The sequence below is a fragment of the Magnolia sinica genome, chromosome 2, assembly GCF_029962835.1.
Source record: "Magnolia sinica isolate HGM2019 chromosome 2, MsV1, whole genome shotgun sequence".
Classification (NCBI taxonomy): domain Eukaryota; kingdom Viridiplantae; phylum Streptophyta; class Magnoliopsida; order Magnoliales; family Magnoliaceae; genus Magnolia; species Magnolia sinica.
Genome location: NC_080574.1, coordinates 117,631,621 through 117,640,475, shown reverse-complemented (window position 1 = coordinate 117,640,475; position 8,855 = coordinate 117,631,621). Strand labels below are relative to the sequence as shown.

The 8,855-nt window shown below is 42.4% G+C and overlaps 1 long non-coding RNA gene across 1 annotated transcript; it reads right to left on the bottom strand.

Moving 5' to 3' along the window:
- Nucleotides 1–737: 737 nt before the first annotated feature.
- On the bottom strand, nt 738–8,421 carry LOC131230276 (uncharacterized). The gene is made up of 4 exons (XR_009163956.1): nt 8,342–8,421; nt 6,756–6,943; nt 1,405–1,503; nt 738–997 (listed from the first exon to the last, which is right to left on the bottom strand). It is a non-coding gene; the product is annotated as an uncharacterized LOC131230276 (long non-coding RNA).
- Nucleotides 8,422–8,855: the final 434 nt, after the last annotated feature.

Sequence of the window (8,855 nt, the reverse complement as noted above, 5' to 3'; positions counted from 1 at the left end):
TTGAAAATGAGAGAGACTTGTAAAGGAAGAGAGAGAGAGAGAGGGAGTGATGGGTGATGGAGTGATGGATGTGGTGGTGATGGGTGTAAGAGGCTCTTTTTGACTTTTTTGGCAAAAGTTGTAAGAGAGGGTATGGGTTGTGTAAGAACTTTTTGACTTTGGGGCTTGCTTAGGAAAAAGTGAAAGGTGATGTGTACTTGACATGATGGGATTGATGGGATTGATTGATTGATGTGACACCTTGTAGAGATTCTCTCGGGATTCGCACGCGCGGCATTTTTCTCGCACCGAACGCTGGCCCACATCTCTCAACCAGGGCATCATATCAACGCGCGAGTCGCGGCATCGGAACCGCGGCGACGACGCGGTCGTAAGGTATGAGTCCTGGGTTGAGCCGACTCGGGTTGACGGCATGAGAATCAAGGTCGCGCGCAAATACCGATTAAGGGTCGAAGGTTGCCAGAATTCGACCGGGAAGACCGCGGAAGCCTATGGAACGGTACGGTCTAGGATATGGGGCTTACATTGACTCTTAAGGAACTTTGGTGTGTGGGTCATCAATAGCGAAACCCATCATATTACTGGTTTGGATAACTGAACCTCCATAGTTTTCTATTTTCACTTCTTGGCCATTGCAGCCCAAGAAGTGACTATTATGAACTATAGAATTGTTCTCTTCCAAGATACAGAACATGGAACTGTGAACCATGATTTTTTTTAGATTTTTATTTTTATTTTTGAAAAATAAATGAAACAAAGTATGGAACTGCTCCAAAACAGATTCATCGGAGGAAAAAATAAAATAGAACTATAATCTTTTGTAATTTTGAGATGAAGTGCTCCCAACAACACATCAGCAATCTATATGGAAAAAAGAATTAATGAATTATGAAGATTTTGTCCCTTTTTGAAAGATTATGGAGAAAGTAAAAGAAAAAAAGGGATTAGCTCAAACCAACAAACCTGGAGTGTAAATCGATTCATCTAAATCATCATCCTATTGAACAGAATTGCAATGATTAGTATCCATGAGAACATCCAGAACTAGACAGAATGACTTGATAATGAGTTCTTCAAGGAGCCATCATCAACATGTCTGCAAAACTATGTGTGAAACATGCCATTTTTAAATATTTGTGGTAGCATTTATGTGACTGTGTGCAACAAATGTAGGAAATAGGAGGCATGAAAGTAGGTACTTCCAAGGCAGAGGAGACTGGCTTCCAAGTAGTCCTCTAATCTAACCCAAGAAATAGGAAGCAAGAAAGTAATTCTTTTAGGATGTGAAAGAGAAAAACAGAGGCATTGAAAAAAGAGCTTCCTATAACTAATGAAATTCACCACGATAGTAAAAAAACTAACTCCAATTGCCTACATTCTTTAAGGACACTTCTGGACACTCACCCATAGAACCTGGGGCTTTGAGTATAGACAGCAAATTCTCTTTTGGTTGGGGCTCATCAGTCAATGATGACAATGGTGAAGTCATTGATGCATCCCCACCTATTGCAGGAAAAAGAAAAAGTATAGAACAGTATCAACAAATAAGCAACTTTAATAAGAAACAATAGTAAAACCTCCTTGACATGAGTGGTGAAAACAATTGAAAACTTCATAGATTTAACAGGACCACCACAATAATAATTTAAAGAAAAAAAAATGGTAAGAGTTACATGGCATCTGTGTGATATATAAATGCAATTTCCAGGCCGGTCTCATTTTGCATCCAATATCGGGCTCGGCTCGTCAATAGCGGACCATTCCTCGAGCTGGTCAGACTCATCCTAGCATTGCCCCCTACTCTCGGGCGGGTAAGGCCGTACCCCCTTCCAACCGACCACGACACAGTGGAAAGCGCAACCGTCTGGTAATCGGCACTCAGCGCTCATGCATCCACTCAGTCTAGACGTTGGAGCAACCTCCTGGTACCATAAGGGTTTAGGGACTTTCACCCAGGGATATCTATCGCACCCCATGTAGAACAGTATTTCCGGTATCCAATCTTGCCAACCACGATACGTCTGTGGAGGCTACGGCCCTGATGTCGCTAGGGCGTACAGTAACCATATCACACAATGCGAATGCATGAATCACACTATTCAGTCATGCAGCAATCCTACGCATATCGTGAGCTCATGTAGGGCGACACCCCCTGTACGGGAGCCCCTAAACAATCTGCCCGAAGGCGTATGCTATGATCAGTCATTTCTCATATCAAGCATACGTATGATGCATATGATCATGAATCATGGAACTAAACATGTTATATAGGATGGATGATGTGCATAACGAAGACGGGCCTAGACGGCCTACACATTATACATACGAGCCTAACGATGGGCCCTAGGAAAAGTCATAATGCGGACATTTAACCAACACTATACTTGCAATGGGGACGTCAAACCGCCATTGCTCCCCAAGTACAGCCCGATGTAAACATCATTACATAACCCATGTTGGGATCGTACATTGCAATGGACCTTAGGTACATCCCATTGGGCCTTAAATACGTCAAATGGGCCATATCATATGGGCCTTATATTCATCAAGTGGGCCACATCATTGGGCCGCACCAATGGGCCTTATGTGCATTGCAATGGACCATGACCCGTGGGCCTTAGAATGCATCAAATGGGCCTAATCTTATGGGCCTTATGTGTATCAAATGGGCCTCGCCAATTGGGCCCCCATATGTACATCAAATGGGCCTCAACCCATTAGCCCCATTACATTTTAATGGGCCTCGACCCATGGGCCCCTAATGCATTAAATGGGCCTCGACCCATGGGCCTTGCATATACATCAAAGTGGGCCTCAACCATGGGCTACAAGTACACTGAGGTGGGCCTCCCACCACCGGTATATTAAATATGATATAATATATAATATATATATGTAGTACATATAATATTATATATAATATAATATTTTATATACATATAAATATATATATATATATATATATATATATATATATGTAGTACATATAATATAATATTTTATATACATATAAATATATATATATATATACATACACACGCACGCACGCACACAGCACCACGCACCCACCCACACACGCACGCACACACATCACAGTGGGCTCCACCGTCCAGGCGGACGGTGGAGATAAAACACTTACATCACTGTGGGCGCCATGTGGGGCCCACCATAACATTACTATGCCATCCAACCCATTGATAAGGCCAAGTGGGCCTAGATGAAGGGTGAAAACAAATTTCACCCTGATCCAAAACTTCTGTGGGCCCGAAAAGGGTTTCAAAGGTAGAGGCTCAATCCCACTGTTTCCTTCGGTGTGGGCCACCTGAGTCTTGGATCAGACTGATTTTTGGAGGGTGATCCACTGGCATTAGGGCCCACCGTATGAATGGATCAGATGACAAATAAATATCAATGTGGGGCCCACGGCTACAGCCGTGCTGGGCTGTACGTCGGCCAAGCCGTCCGCCCGCTGGAGTGCGCAGGCAGCGCTGCTGCGTTGCTGACACAGCAGCAGCAGCTGCGGCTGCTTAGTTTTTTTTTTTTTTTTAATTTTCAATATTTCTGAGATTTTTACCGGTGGGGTCCACATCCAATCAATCCACTCCGTCCAGTGGCCCTCCACGGCTCAAGACAAGCAAAACAAGCCCAATATTGGGCCTGTTTCAGTGTATAGAAGCAATAGGGGATGTTTCAATGGTAAGCCCATTATTTACCATGTTATGGCCCGCCTGAAAGTCTGATTGGTCCCATCTTTTGGCTCAACGCCTAAAACAATCTTGGGGAAAGAATGGACGGCATGGATTGAATACATGCATCAAGGTGGGGCCTACATGAGTGGACCGTCCCCAAGCTTGGGAAGAAGCTGATATTTATGTTCCTTTGCAGCAAACGTCCAGCGTCCCTGGACGCTGGACTTGGCACATACGCTGGAGGTGGGCCCTGCTTAGGTGGGCCACCAAGTCAAGGGTACTACACATGTAAGATGGGCCCCACTTATAAATGGTTTGGATAAAACACTTACCTCATGGTGGGGTCCATTCAAGTGGGCCACACAAACTCATTACCATCAAATACAAAAGAAAAAAAAGAGAAATAGAGAGGGAGAGAGAGAGATAGAGGGTGAGATCCGCGTGATGGAGGGACCACGGCACTATGGGCCCTCCCTTGCACTAAATCATACATCAAGTGGGTCCCATTACTTGTGGGTCCATGAAATCGAAATCCAACGGTGGAGATCCCTTCTCCACTAAAATAGACGGTCTAGATGACCCTAAGCATGCAAAGAAATAAACATCATGATGGGGTCCATGGAGAATGACCCCATCATGGAGTGATCATGATGATCCAAGTGGGCCATCAGCCACATCTTAGGGTCCAAAGTGAGATCCAAACCATTGATCGGTTGGCCTCACTTGGCCCATCTTAAAAACATCAAAATCTACCCTATCAAAACACCCACCACTTGATCTTCTTGCTCCCTTGGCTTCCTTAGCTCCTTGTGCTTCTCTTTGATGGAGGAAGATGAAAAATGGATGGTTGAGATGAGAGATCTAGGGGTAGGAAAGGTGGGCCTCACAAATGAAATTTCTCACCATGGGAGGACTCATACGTATGGATTTTCTTGCTTGGGAAAGTTGAAATGAGAGAGAGACTTGTAAGGGAGAGAGAGAGAGAGAGAATGATGGGTGATGGAGTGATGGATGGGAGAGAGGGATGGGTGTAAGAAGCCTTTTTGACTTTTTTGGCAAAAGGTGTAAGAGGAGTTATGGGTTGTAAGAAACTTTTTGACTTTTAGGGCTTGCTTGGGAAAGGGTGAAAGGTGATGTGTACTTGACATGATGGGATTGATAGGATTGATTGATTGATGTGACACCTTGTAGAGATTCTCTCAGGATTCGCACGCGCGGCGTTTTCTCACACCGAACGCTGGCCCACAACTCCCGACCAGAGCATCGCATCAGCGCGCGAGTCGCGGCATTGGAACCGCGGCGACGACGCGGTCGCTAAGGTATAAGCCCTGGGTTGAGTCGACTCAGGTTGACGGCACGAGAATCCAGGTCGCGCGCAAATACCGATTAAGGATCGAAGGTTGCCGAAATTCGACCGGGAAGACCGCGGAAGCCTATGGAACGGTACGGTCTAGGATACGGGGCTTACAATGGGTGTAAGAGGCTCTTTTTGACTTTTTTGGCAAAAGTTGTAAGAGAGGGTATGGGTTGTGTAAGAACTTTTTGACTTTGGGGCTTGCTTGGGAAAAAGTGAAAGGTGATGTGTACTTGACATGATGGGATTGATGGGATTGATTGATTGATGTGACACCTTGTAGAGATTCTCTCAGAATTCGCACGCGCGGCATTTTTCTCGCACCGAACGCTGGCCCACATCTCCCAACCAGGGCATCGTATCAGCGCGCGAGTCGCGGCATCGGAACCGCGGCGACGACGCGGTCGCTAAGGTATGAGTCCTGGGTTGAGCCGACTCGGGTTGACGGCATGAGAATCAAGGTCACGCGCATATACCGATTAAGGGTCGAAGGTTGCCGGAATTCAACCGGGAAGACCGCGGAAGCCTATGGAACGGTACGGTCTAGGATATGGGGCTTACATTGACTCTTGAGGAACTTTGGTGTGTGGGTCATCAATAGCGAAACCCATCATATTACTGGTTTGGATAACTGAACCTCCATAGTTTTCTATTTTCACTTCTTGGCCATTGCAGCCCAAGAAGTGACTATTATGAACTATAGAACTGTTCTCTTCCAAGATACAGAACATGGAACTGTGAACCATGATTTTTTTTAGATGAACTGTATTTTTTATTTTTGAAAAATAAATGAAACAAAGTATGGAACTGCTCCAAAACAGATTCATCGGAGGAAAAAATAAAATAGAACTATAATCTTTTGTAATTTTGAGATGAAGTGCTCCCAACAACACATCCGCAATCTATATGGAAAAAAGAATTAATGAATTATGAAGATTTTGTCCCTTTTTGAAAGATTATGGAGAAAAGTAAAAGAAAAAAAGGGATTAGCTCAAACCAACAAACCTGGAGTGTAAATCGATTCATCTAAATCATCATCCTATTGAACAGAATTGCAATGATTAGTATCCATGAGAACATCCAAAACTAGACAGAATGACTTGATAATGAGTTCTTCAAGGAGCCATCATCAACATGTCTGCAAAACTATGTGTGAAACATGCCATTTTTAAATATTTGTGGTAGCATTTATGTAACTGTGTGCAACAAATGTAGGAAATAGGAGGCATGAAAGTAGGTACTTCCAAGGCAAAGGAGACTGGCTTTCCAGTAGTCCTCTAATCTAACCCAAGAAATAGGAAGCAAGAAAGTAATTCTTTTAGGATGTGAAAGAGAAAAACAGAGGCATTAAAAAAGAGCTTCCTATAACTAATGAAATTCACTACGATAGTAAAAAAACTAACTCCAATTGCCTACATTCTTTAAGGACACTTCTGGACACTCACCCATAGAACCCGGGGCTTTGAGTATAGACAACAAATTCTCTTTTGGTTGGGGCTCATGACTCAATGATGATAATGGTGAAGTCATTGATGCATCCTCACCTATTGCAGGAAAAAGAAAAAGTATAGAACAGTATCAACAAATAAGCAACTTTAATAAGAAACAATAGTAAAATCTCCTTAACATGAGTGGTGAAAACAATTGAAAACTTCCTAGATTTAACAGGACCACCAAAATAATAATTTAAAGAAAAAAATGGTAAGAGTTACATGGCATCTGTGTGATATATAGATGCAATTTCCAGCCCGGTCTCATTTTGCATTTTCCTTGGCCAGGAAAATCTGTCCCTGAGAGAAAAAACAAGCTTGTAGAATCATCGACTTGCAATTGTTCGTATCCACTGCATCTATGGCTATTGTGAATGTTCTAAAGACGTCCAATCTCTGTATATAAAAACCTGCAATGATGAGGAGCAAAAATTACAAGCATAATATTAGATTCAGCTGCTAAATAATGTTCTTGTTGTAATATTCTGGAACATTAAAAAATGAACTTCCATTACTAAAATTTAACAGCAAATCTGAACAGTAGATGTTATATGATTAGGAACTGGCACAGTATGTACTAATGATGTGAACTGAAATAATTAGTTCTTGAAGTGGAAGTGACAAAATTGCAATTACCTTGGTATTCATATTGAGGAACCAGTCTCCCAATTTCAATTATATTACCATCATGTCAGATACAAATGGAAATTAACTGCAGCTTGAGGGCTACTCCCTCATATCATAAATACTAGGACAATTTCACCATTTCCTTTCTATTGAACTAACCATGGTTAATTGGTCACGGTGCATCCAAATGCCTGTGATTCAATGAAAGCCCGTGATGTGAAGGTGTGGGATGTGCTAGAATCTAGGTAGACGCCAACATGTGCTGGAGATCTGTGGAATTAATCCATATTCTGAAAGAGTACGTGACACAATCGAGAATGTTGGTTGAAGCATTTCTTCAAACATGTAGGGGGCCATGGACAGTGGCGGACATGGCTGCCACTGCCATGGCTACTGCCGGGCATCAAAAGAGAAAAATAGAGAGAAAGAGAGAGTACCTCGAGTGCCTTTATTTTTATTAATTAATTAATTAATTAATTTATTATTTTACATGGAGACTATAATTCTTCTTCAAGAGACAATGTTCAACAAGTTCAACTACTGCTACAACAAGGGAAGATACTTCATAACCATGAAGAATGAGTAAATCTTTTTATTTTTATTTTATTTTATTTATTTATTTATTATAGGTATAGGATTCCTTAAAATTTCACAAACAAAGGGGGAAATCCGAATTATAAAAGAGATTTCAACATCAAAGCTGGGAAAAAAGAAAAAAGAAAAAGGAATGTGATACCCAAACACCCAAATCCAGATGGACAAAAAACCATCAAATTCCAAAACAAAACCCCCCACTGAAGAAAGCATAAATTATCATAAACCCAAGAACCCAAATCCCCAAAACACAAAACCCATCATACCCCCAAAAGAAAATGTTGAAACGAACAACAAAAAGAACCCTCCCTCAAACCCAACACGATCAGACCCCAAAATCATTAAAAAAAATTTAAAAAATTAAAAAAAATAAAATCCCACCCACAAAATGAAAGGAAAAGACGATCCTTTTACTATTATAGATTCAGAAAAATAAACCATAAAAGTGATTTTTACGAAAGCCCAAATCCTTTTCCCATTATAGATTTTAGGAAAGCCCTAATTCCAATATTGTAAAATATGATAATACGCAGATTTGCAGATCTAGAAATAAAAACCCCAAATCTCCATTTGAGAGAAATGAGTACCTGGTTAGGGAAGAGGTGAAGGGTGGGGGCTGCTGGCCGCACCAGATCTGGAGATGGTGCTGGAGACGATGCGCCGAGAGGCCGCACCAGATCTGGAGATGATGCTGGAGACGATGCGCTGAGAGAGAGAGAGAGAGAGAGAGAGAGAGAGAGAGAGGGTGGGGAAGGGCGAGGGCAAGCGAAGGCAAGGGAGTGCGAGAGAGGGAAGGTGAGGGCGAGAGGGAGAGGGAAAATGAGGGCGGGCGTGTGCGGAGGTCTCTTTTACTAAAAGAAATTGGGGACCGCCATTGCATGGACGGTCCTGTCATGGGCTCGTGGGGCCCACCATGATGTATATGGTTTATCTAATCCATTCATTCATTTTAGAATCTAATTATATGCATGATACAAAAAAAGGAGGCAGATCGAAGGACCACATGGATCACACAAATATAAATGGTGGCGACTTAATATCGACTATTTCCAATGGTGTGGTACACTTGACCCTTCGATCTACCTCCTTTTTTGGGCTCAT